This window comes from Helianthus annuus, chromosome 17 (assembly GCF_002127325.2).
Source record: "Helianthus annuus cultivar XRQ/B chromosome 17, HanXRQr2.0-SUNRISE, whole genome shotgun sequence".
Taxonomy (NCBI): domain Eukaryota; kingdom Viridiplantae; phylum Streptophyta; class Magnoliopsida; order Asterales; family Asteraceae; genus Helianthus; species Helianthus annuus.
In genome coordinates, this window is record NC_035449.2 from 51,278,972 (window position 1) to 51,290,812 (window position 11,841).

General features: G+C 39.4%; 1 long non-coding RNA gene across 1 annotated transcript; it reads left to right on the forward strand.

Moving 5' to 3' along the window:
* The first annotated feature begins 575 nt into the window (after nucleotides 1-575).
* On the forward strand, nucleotides 576-10,562 carry LOC118489287. The gene is made up of 4 exons (XR_004887021.1): nucleotides 576-663; nucleotides 1,216-1,279; nucleotides 1,443-1,549; nucleotides 10,371-10,562. It is a non-coding gene; the product is annotated as an uncharacterized LOC118489287 (long non-coding RNA).
* The last annotated feature ends 1,279 nt before the right edge of the window (nucleotides 10,563-11,841 follow it).

An 11,841-nucleotide genomic window follows, 5' to 3' on the forward strand; every position in this document is an offset into this window, starting at 1 on the left:
ACTAATTTGTTCTTGGAAATTGATTTAGACCAGATTAGAGCCTTCAATTGATCAATTTAGTGCAAGTTAGGGTTTGATGGAAGAGCTCTGGTTCGCCCCTGTGTTTATGATCGACCAGACACACACTAAGTGTGTGTTTGGTGTAAATTATTCTCTTTTAATCATTCAAGTTTCCAAATTAAAAACTTAATTCCCTCAATTTTATTTAACTTATAGTTTAGGTGTTTTAATCCTATTATATGTCACCACAAGACTCGTAACTAACTGGGTTATCGATTCCTAGTTAGCTTGTTCTTGTTTATTTAATACTTTATAATTCTGATTTAAAGTTTTATAAATTTCGGGGTGTTACAAAAAAGTACACCAGATCCAAGCTTTAAGAGGTGTGCATCATCAAACCCTTTGTAGAACAACCAGAGAAAAGATAATTGGACCACACAAAAAGATTCATATGCTTTTCTAAAGTAGGGTAAACAATTAAAGGATGAAAAAAGGGATTTCCATATTTATATAATATTAAAGAGAAAGGTCGGTGGTTTGACACCTACACCTTCTCTTTTAAATCACTTGCCATCTACCCTTTTCTTATATCATTTTCTTTCACTCCTTCCAGATCTTTCTAATTCTCTTGTCACCGTTTGCGATCATTGCTACTGTCATTAGGTCAGTATGAATTTCTTCTCTTTTGTCTTCATATTAATGCTTTGCAAGGTGGTCTTTCGTCAAAAATTTGGTTCACTCCTGCACACACAAATAGTCTTGAACCCTAAGTTTTGTTAACAAAAAATGTTATATTACGGTCACTTAAAAGTTAAAAAGGTAATTGCCGTAATGGAATTCCCCCAATTTTCTTGCTTGAATTATACATTTTATATTACTTTCTAATTCTTAACAAAAATTGTTATACTACGGTGACTTAAAAGGGTAATTTGAGTGACTTTTGAATCTAATTCAGATTGCACCATGAGATTTGCAGATGATTATAGAATGGGGTGTTTCAGTTTTGGGTTTTGAATATTTGGTTTAAGAATTTTAAAAAGGGAAAAGAAGACTATGGATGTAAGGGCAGTGCCGTGATTTGAATCAAATTTTCAAAGTTGGTACTAATTGGGACTTGGGGTACACAATTTTTTTGTTGTTTAAATTACCATCGAAATTGCTAGAAGTATGCCTACAGATGGTATAATCTGAAAATGACTTCTTTTATTCATTTAGTGATGTTGCAGTACCTGTTTTAAGTGAAGATCTTATGGAGATACCTGAAGCCCCGGACTGCTCGGTATGCCGAATTTGTAAATTTAGAAGTATTCAGATCCCCCCACATTGTTTTACTGTATTTAACTTAAATGTTACCAACCTGCTTAATGATTAATCACATAATTAGTGAATTTCAACCTGCTTATATGATTATTCATTGATCGTTTATTAGATTATTGATACAGGTCCTCTTTTATTGGATTCTATATCGAACCAGAAAGCCTAGCGTTCTCCAGTAATTAACCCCTCTCTGCATCATACAAACTGGGTTTCAACATATTTCCATACAAAGGTATGTTTAATTTTGAATAAAATCAAGGTTGTAGACAATTTGATTTAGCTATGCTTAATATCATAAAACGCGTATTGCTACCTTTTTTTCGATAGAGTTGCTTCTTAAAATACTGTTCTTTTGCTTCTCTCTCATCATATTATTGCTACCTAATTAAATGGAAGGTGCATGCAAGCCACCACCGATTTATGAGATCATGGACATTTCAACCGCAAAATTACTTATTTGGTCCAACTTTTGATGCAAACTTTGCTTGGCAACTACATATCTACATTTCAAGTTAGTCTATGCTTCAATGTAGAATTTGTTAATGGTATAAATTCTAGCTATTTTATGTTTTGATGTAAATTTAGTTCGGAAGGAGCCGGGTACGCCGCCGCAACGCGCGGCGGGTAAGAATACTAGTAAATAAAGAAATTGAAAGAAACCATACTGGAACAACTTGTAAAGTTCAAATATCAATGATAAAGAAAAGGAAATTAAATTGAGACGAGAAGGAGAGAGAGAGAGAGAGAGAGAGAGAGAGAGAGAGAGAGAGAGAGAGAAAGGATTCTAACCTCATTTGCTTTTGGGGCGATCATTCAACACACGTATTAAAATCAAGACATTATGTTGGGTTGTGGAGGATTTGACTAGTAGGGGTGTTCTTTGTTACACTCCTTCTGCATCTAGCAGGGGTGTTATGTGTTACACTCCTTTTGCAGCTAGCAGGAGTATTCTCTGTTTATGTAGTAAAGTCAACAACCCTAATTGTTACCCATATAAATACTTCTCATTCATGTCTGTAAAACTTTGTGAGCACCTAATAAAGAAAAGAACTAGTTGTGGGAGTGGATGTAGGTCAGATTAGACCGAACCACTATAAATCTTGTGTTCTTGTTCTTGTTCTTGTTCTTGTGATTTAGAGTGTGTGAGTGGGTGTGCTTGCTGCAGATTGTTCTATTGTTTGTGTGAATCGTGTTTCTGGTCCTAACAACTGGTATAAGAGCTCAGGCTCTTGATCGATTAACACAAACTAGGTTAGAGGTGAAGAAGAACACTTACCTGTTGAAGAACAAGCCGTGGTCTCGGGTTTCAGTCACAGTCGCAGGCATAGCGTCTAGGGTTTCTGAACCAGCCGCCGCTAGCACAGCCGCCACTGCCGTCAGTTCCTAACTCCGATTAGGCTCCGATTTGAAGACATCTTCAGCAGATTGCGACTAGGGTTCGATAACCCAATAGCCGCCGCCGCCTAGGGTTATGAAATTGAAGACCATCCTTGCTGAATATCGCATCTAGGGTTCCAAAAATCAAAGATTTGATTTTGCACCTTGGTCACCTGATTTTGTGAAGTTTGTGGGAGCAGGTCGTTGGAAGAAGAAAGAACTGGGCGTTCTTTTTTTTCTTTGTTTCTTTAAGAGAAAATTAGCTTTCTCTTATTTGCAAAAAGGCCCCTCAACTTTGACCAAAGAGATAAGTACTGAGATACAAGTGCTAAACCGTCTGTTTGAAGATCAAAGAAACTTGAATCAGGTGTTTTTCTGTTTCTATTTGTTTCAGTGTTGGTTTTCTATTTGTTTCGATTTCAGTTTCGTTTTAGTCATGCTTGTGTTATCATGGCAGAAGACGGGAAGGTGCAAATCGAAAAGTTTGACGGGAAGAAGTTTGGTTGGTGGAAGATGCAGATTGAAGCATTACTTTGTCAGAAAGACTTAGATGTAGTGCTCGAGGATGAAAGGCCAGAAAAAATGCCACAAGCAGATTGGGATAGGTTGGATAAGAAAGCCAGGGCAGTGATAACGCTTTCTCTATCGGAGAATGTTGCATTCAATATCCAGAAGGAGACCTCAGCTAGAGGAATGATGGCAGCATTATCGAACATGTATGAGAAGCCTTCTGCAGCGAACAAGGTTTATCTTATTCGAGAGCTTGTGAATACTAGGATGAGGGAAGGTGATTCAGTTACAGCGCACATCAATAACTTAAACTCGATATTGTCTCGGTTGGTGTCTGTGAACATCAAGTTTGATGTAGAGGTTCAAGCCCTACTGTTATTGTCCTCATTACCCGATAGTTGGTCCGGAACCGTAACTGCTATTACGAGCTCTTCAGATATGAGCAAGTTTAAGTTTGTGAAGATGCAGGATCTTATTCTGGGCGAAGATGTCCGAAGAAGAAATTCAGGTGGATCATCGGGTGATTTAATGCATGTTGGCAAAGGAAGGAAGAATAACAGATGTAGTGGCAGCAAGAACAGAAAGAGGAGTCAGTCTAGGGCTTGAAATGATGTGACCTGTTGGAACTGTAAAGAGGTTGGACATTTCAGGAATCAATGACCAAACGATAAGAAAGAAGTTAATGCTGCAGTAGACCACTCAGATGATGAAGTTTTGATCTTTAATGTGGAGAGCAGTGTGGATTCCTGGGTTATGGATTCGGGTGCTTCATTTCACGCTACCCACAACAGTGAAGCATTAAGGAATCTTAAAATTGGGGATTTTGGCAAGGTACGACTTGCAAATGATGAAGTCTTAGATGTCACAGGCATGGGTGATATTGACTTAGTTACTCCAGTCGGATCTACGTGGACTTTGAGAGACGTGAGAGTTATTCCAGGCTTGAAGAAAATGCTTATTTCAGTCGGGCAGCTGGATGATTAGGGTCACGAGGTTAAGTTCGGTAGTGGACAGTGGAAGGTAACTAAGGGAAATTTAGTAATTGCACGTGGCAAGAAGAGAGGCTCATTGTACATGGTCAGTGTATCGCCTGAGGGAGAGGCTCTCCCATTTCAGAAGAAACCAAAATCCGGTTCACAGAATCTCGTGGGCAGAAGAAGGTTTGCTTTGCAGATGGCAATTCCAGAGTCACAGGTCAGATTCAGGTTGAACGTGCTAGAAAAGCTTCAGTAAAACCAGTCAAGGGCATTCGTGGTAGTGGGAGCACGGGTCGTGCTTCAGTCAGAGTTACCAGACGACAGTGGGTTAAGAGAACCAGTATTCCAGCTCTCAAAGTCTCTCCAGTTGATTAGCTGCTTTATTCGGAGAGTGTTTGTTCTCAGGATGTTCAAGGATCAGGCAGTTCGTGTCAGTGGGAGCCGATAGGGACAGAGAACGAGTCACAAGTCCTGACTGATGAGTTGAAGCTCAGTGAGAGCTTCAACGGGCCTTCACGTTAACCGATGAGAAGGCCGTCCACAACTAGTGAAGATGAAATGTTTACAGAGGTACTTATGAATATGAAGTTGCATGGAGTGCAGTTTGAAGTTGTCAAAGCCTCCAAGTGGGAGATTGTTGGGTTGTGGAGGATTTGACTAGTAGAGGTGTTCTTTGTTACACTCCTTCTGCATCTAGCAGGGGTGTTATGTGTTACACTCCTTTTGCAGCTAGCAGGAGTATTCTCTGTTTATGTAGTAAAGTCAACAGCCCTAATTGTTACCCATATAAATACTTCTCATTCATGTCTGTAAAACTTTGTGAGCACCTAATAAAGAAAAGAACTAGTTGTGGGAGTGGATGTAGGTCAGATTAGACCGAACCACTATAAATCTTGTGTTCTTGTTCTTGTGATTTAGAGTGTGTGAGTGTGTATGCTTGCTGCAGATTGTTCTATTGTTTGTGTGAATCGTGTTTCTGGTCCTAACACATTCGTCACTTAGTGCATCTTCTTTATGTTCGCCTAGTGCATCTTCTTTATGTTGGGTCTCATACATGGGTTTTAAAAAAACTTAAACGACTCAAAATACAACGGAAGACTAGTACGAGTAATTATTGACCAATCTTAAGAACACCCTGTAGGAGTCTATATGCGAAACAGCGAAACCAAAAATAAAATCACAAGGTGTTTAAAAAAAGGTTTACCGTAATAGATTGTAACTGACTTCACCTTTTGTGAGACATCGCGAGACAATGACTTAGTTTCTAGATTGGTACACGTAAACACCACTCCATGAACGGACCTAAAACTCCTACTGGTTCTCCTTGCAAACCATTCCACACATGTCCTTTGTGTTTGAGCCTTGCCACGTCTATTATGCCTTGGAGATGTCTGACTTTCATTCACACATGCATGGTGCATGCATCTATACATATTAACTACAAAGCCAGTTTTGATTAACCTCGTACTTTAGGTATCTAAGGGTTGTACATCATATATAAATGCAAGGGATCTGCATGGAATTTTCAGTCTTCAACAGGAAAATGTTTGTGTATGGTAGGATGATCCAATTTACTTAGGAACAAATTATATAAAATATGTAAATACCGTTAATAATAATACCCAAACAATAAAATTAGACCATCATTAGTGCAACTAGCTAAATGTACTTTCAAACGCTTCCTCCGTTGTCATATTGTCATATTTGGTTTTCAAATTCTTTTAGGCCTTAACTATCTGCACACCCAGTTTGTCTATCTGCACACCTAGGGTTACCTCTATACGCTGCGTATAGGGTTACCTCTATACGCTGCGTATAGGGTTACCTCTATACGCTGCGTATAGAGCTATACTCAGCGTATATAAACCATGGACTTCAGAGCCTTATCAGCAATCATTGCACAGAAAACAAGGGTTATATACGCTGCGTATAGGTCTATACGCAGCGTATATAAACCATTAAATTTTTTTGAGTCATTTTGGTAGGTTTGAGGAATCATTTTTTCACAAAGTTTAAATACGCTGCGTATAGGCCTCTAAGGAGCGTATATAAAGGTCTGAAAATGTCTTTTATACCCTTTTGTTGAGGCTATACGAAGCCAAATACAAGCGTAGTTGTGTCATTTTTGTCTCATCCGATGTGTAGAGACCTCTAAGGAGCGTATATAAAGCTCCATTTTTGTATTTTTTTTATTCTGTATTCTTTGTTTATTTATAAAAAAAAAAGTAAATTAATTGTGTGTATTTTGGGGTATTTCCATGTTTATTTATAAAAAAAACAATATTATTAAAAATAATACAAATATTATGAATTATAATAACTAAAAATAATACAAATATTAGGTCCCGTATTGACCTCGTATAAGCCTATAAGTGTGATATCGTATCGTATAGGTGTGGTTTAGGTCCCGTATTGACCTCGTATAAGCCTATAAGTGAGATATCGTGTCGTATAGGTGTAGTATAGGTCACGTATTGACGTCGTATAAGCCTATAAGTGTGATATTGTATCGTATAACGTAGTATATGTCACGTATTGACTTCGTATAAGCCTATAAGTGTGATATCGTATCGTATAGCGTCGTATAGGTCACGTATTAACCTCGTATAAGCCTATAAGTGTGATATCGTATCGTATCGTATCGTATAGGTGTAGTATAGGTCACGTATTGGCCTCGTATAAGCCTATAAGTGTGATATCGTATCGTATAACGTAGTATAGGTCACGTATTGACCTCGTATAAGCCAATAAGTGTGATATCGTATCGTATGGCGTTGTATAGGTCACGTATTGACCTCGTATAAGCCTATAAGTGCGATATCGTATCGTATGGGGGTAGTATAGGTCACGTATTGACCTAGTATAAGCCTATAAGTGTGATATCGTATCGTATAACGTAGTATAGGTCAAGTATTGACCTCGTATAAGCCTATAAGTGTGATATCGTATCATATAGCGTCGTATAGGTCACGTATGGACCTTGTATAAGCCTATAAGTGTGATATCGTATCGTATAGGTGTGGTTTAGGTCACGTATTAACCTCGTATAAGCCTATAAGTGTGATATCGTATCGTGTAGGTATGGTTTAGGTCCCGTCTAATCCTATATGCATATACAAGACCTATAGGAAACCTATACGAGACTTATACTGTAACACCTCGAAATTTTGTCCAATAATGTGTTAACACGTGTCATGAGTTTACACGTGGCATTAAATATTAAATAAAGGACTAAAGTTGACAAACCTTGAAAGTATGTAAATTCGAGGGTTATAAATGTCAACGAAGGGTAAATATACTGTATAGTAACCCTAAATGATGCTCGTACCTTCAAACGAATAAATCATGGATCGTACGGAGCGAAACACGGGAGAAAGTGAGAGATTACGAGCTGCAGGGGTTAATTGTGTCAACATGTTTAATTTATACCTCTGAGTGACCCTTTGACGAACCCGAGGCTTTGTAACAGTAAAATACGCTCAATAGAATATACTATATAAATTTCGCGAAGTTCCGTTTTAAAACGAGAAAGTTATGATCAAATTTGTAGGCGAGGGGTTAAAAGCGTCAACAATAAAAGTTAAGGCTTTTTGGATAGTAATTAAACTAACTGGGGACTTAACAGTGCGGGTAAAAGTCACGAGGCCCTTCATTGTAAATAATCGAGGGCCAAATCGCAAAGTTACCCCTTCAAAACCGAAAGGTCAAGTTAATCATTACAAAAGATTTGAAAAATCTTGAAATTCAGGCCTCAAGCGGCCCGCCTGAGTGAAACAAGCAAGTTAATGCGGGCCGCGAGCCACCTGTGGATACGTTTCCTAACATGAAGATTCAGGCGGCCCGCGTGCATGTAGCCTGAATCCTAATGCGGGCCGCGTACGAGTCCCAGATGCAGAAACTTTGGACAGACTTGTTGTTTGAGCTTGTGAACGATCATTTGAGCAATTAATGAAGCATGGGCGCCCTCTACATGCCCCCTAGCACCCAGGGCCACCTGCTGATCATCCATGATCCAATGTAGGGTGTGTTGTAATGATCTTAAGCCTAGTTTTTCACTATAAAAGGCACCACATTGCACACAAGTGAATCACACCTGAAACCTGCATTCTAAGTCATCTCTGGAGCTCTCAAGCACTCTTCTAACATCCTTAGTCGTGCACCAAGCTTCTGTAAGTATGCCAACCCTTTTATGGCTTAGTTTTTGCTTAGTTTAGCTTAAAAGTCAATCCGTCGTAATTAACGATTGACTTTGCAATAAATCACAAATGGTCCAGTGGTTTGTCGAATCAAAGATAGTTATATGATGGTAATCATGTGGACATTAAACCCCTAAAAGGGCACCCTCTGATTCCCACTCTAACTAGTCCAAATGTCGAGTCAAACGTGCTTAGAAAAACTCATCAGAAATGCCATTTTGCGATTTCATGCATAATCTGTAATGTAAACGATATGTAACCTGTTTAAACACTCAAAAAACATGATAATAAGTATATTAACTAGTCTAAGCTTGTTTGATCCGACCATTTTTCTGTTTTGACCCGGTTCAGAGCCGAAAGTCGCAAAAGTTTGACTTTTGCATTGACTTCAGTTCTGACCCGTTAAAGTATGATATAGATATGCCTTAGGACTCTCTTAGGGTCAGGTTACATGATGGTATAACCCTCTGTGACCGGTTCGTTGGTTGTCCGAGTCTTTTACACTTTTCCGTTAAATGCTTAAAAGTTGACCGTAACGCCCTTTTTAATTTAAAACGAGAATTTCGGACATGTGAAAGGATCATAACCTTGGTTACTGATTTCTAAGCATGTCCCTAAAATTTCACGTCAATCCGAGGTCCAGAATAGGAGTTATGCTAAATAGCGCAAATTACGGAAACTTTAGTAATTTAGTAGCGCAATTAGCATAACGCCTATCTAAACCTGGATTTCTACACCAAACCTTTTATACACTGATGTAAATAATATTTTTTGATTTTTAAAGATTTTTAATTATTTTTAACCTGCTCATAACCTGCGGTTATGGCAACGGTTCGGTAAATACCGAATATACCCTTTTCGGCCATAACTTGAGTTCTACAAGGTCTTTTGACCCGATTCCAGTTGCTACTGATTTTAAATAATAAATAAAGTATTTTAGACTACATAAGCTGTCCGGGAAACTCAGATTTCCTGTAGAACTCATAAACCCCTTTTATAATCTTTAAAAAGACCGAAATACCCCTTCGGGGCATAAAGTGAACTTAAACTTGTTACGGGCATTATGGAAGGAATCCTACTGATACCACAACCTCTTTAAGGCATATTGACTTAGGAAAACAGTGTAGGACTCTTACGGTTACCCGTTACGCCTTTTGCGCGCACGGTCCGACTTATGTAACTAGTTTACATAAACTAGCCGAAACGGGTCAAACCATATTGTTTTGACCCCAAAATTCATAGTGTGATTATTATACCCCTATAAAACAAGTCTTCAAACTTGTTGGGTCAAAATCACATTCCATTCCTGGTTTTCGCCTTTCACGCGATTAAACCGTATCTATCCTTTAAAACTGACCGGTCTAGGCTACGGCTAAACTAAAGACCCGTTAGGATTCTAATAGGTTAATTTAAACCTTCGTTCCAGATTAGGGGACCAGTAAATGCTATCTGCAATTTATTTCAATTAAGGAATTATACTTGCAAAGGTAAATACTTTTAACTTATTTTCCGTTATACGGGCTTGGGTTACGGTATTTAAAATACAGCTTGGTCGGGCAATTGACCCCAACTCATTAGTAGTTGGGTATTATCAATGAGACCCGTTTAAAAACTTGTTTTGTTGGCTTTACGCCTTTGCGAGCTTAATGACCATGTCCCGGATATCCTCGGCAGCATTTTACGAAATGGCCACGACCCTGACATCCGAGTGTAGGCGTACACTCGGCATTATGTCCATGACTATAAAGGTATAGCCATTGGTTTACCCACCACGGTTTTATACTGTGTGGTGTGTCTATTAAACTTTAAGCCGACACGACTCGGGCGACCGAACGCATAGTAAACATGTAATTCTTTACAAGATCTAATTATAAATTATCCCAAGTTATAAAGAGTTTGTGCCTTGTGCATTTAAACCAATTTTATTAAACATTTTACAAAAGTGTCAGTTGAATGTATTTACCAGTGTAAACTGACGTATTTTTCCAAAAAGACTAAATGCAGGTACTATGCGTAATTGGCTGGGATTTCTCCTTAGCATCATTAGAAGTCTCGCAAGCTTAAAATGCCTGAAGTCTGTTGAACAATACTTTATTATTATTATTGATCCCCTGTGGATTTTATTTCAACAATGGTGATACTTTGATATTACAGTTAATGTTGAAGTATATTTATCTTTATGCTTTCGTTGTGCATTCATATAATTGTGTGGTTTGACTATATGGTTGCCAACTACGTCATGGTAATCCCCCACCGGGCCCACCGGTGAGACACGTGGAAATCGGGGTGTGACAGGTTGGTATCAGAGCCAACACTGAGTGAATTAAACACTAGCCTTTGTGTTTAATCTCAGTTACACAATTGCACATACTTGAGTCTAGACAAGAACATAGTACAAATTCGAATTTGTATTCCAATTTGTCTTTTTATTGTTTATTGTTATTTAAAGTTTTGAAAGCAGGAAATATGCCACCTGCAATCAGACGAGGAAGAGGAGGAAGAGGCAAAGGGACGATCATTACTCACAATGATCACGAGGCTGGACCTTCGAACATGCGAGCTCCTTCCAGTACAAGGAGTGAAGAACCACAGAGAAGAAGAAGAAGAAACCTCTTTGAACATGCGAGACATTCTACCTCGCATAGCTCAACACCCTCATACCGTCATTCGTTTGGACCAGATTCGGAAAACAATCCCAATAACCCTCAACCATCCTTTATACCTCTCCAGCGATCTGCTTCGCACCATTCTTACGGCGATCCGTCACCTTTCTTCGTAGGACAGTTTAACCCGGTGGATTATGTCCAAGAGCCAATAGGGTATAACCCTTTAGGACCAGAGGATCACTTTTCTGAAGATAATGCAGTGGATATGGACGAGGATACGGACCCCGTCGAGCCTGCAAGGGGTACTCCCAACCATCCAATCGAGATTTCCGATGGGTCATCCTTCCATGGAACACCCTATCAAGGTCCCGACAGCTACCAGGCGAGGTTTGACCAATGTAATTGGTACTTTACACCTTCACATCATTTCTCGCCTCACGACCAACAACAACAACAGGATCCTTCTGAGGATTAGCGGTTCGTGGCAGTTACGCCACCACCACCGCCACCGGTTCAACCAGTAAGTCCAGATCCGCCAAGGCGTAGAAGATCAGGCGCACGGATGTCTACCCGGGGAGGGGAATTCCATTTCAGCACCTCTCGCCACTCGAGTGCGAGTCACTTTCCGTCAGTGCCTGAAGAAGAACCACAATTAGGGGAACCTTCTGGTCACCCTGCAGAGGTGAATTCTGCACCAGTTGCACCACCTCCGCCACCATTCGGATATGACAATCCGATACCAGTGTACGGCGCTTCCACGGCATACAATCCGTTTGAGCAGCCGACTCACACGCACTACAACTATAACTATGATGCCAATCCATATGTGATAGCGGCTAATTATAATGCCCTCCATGG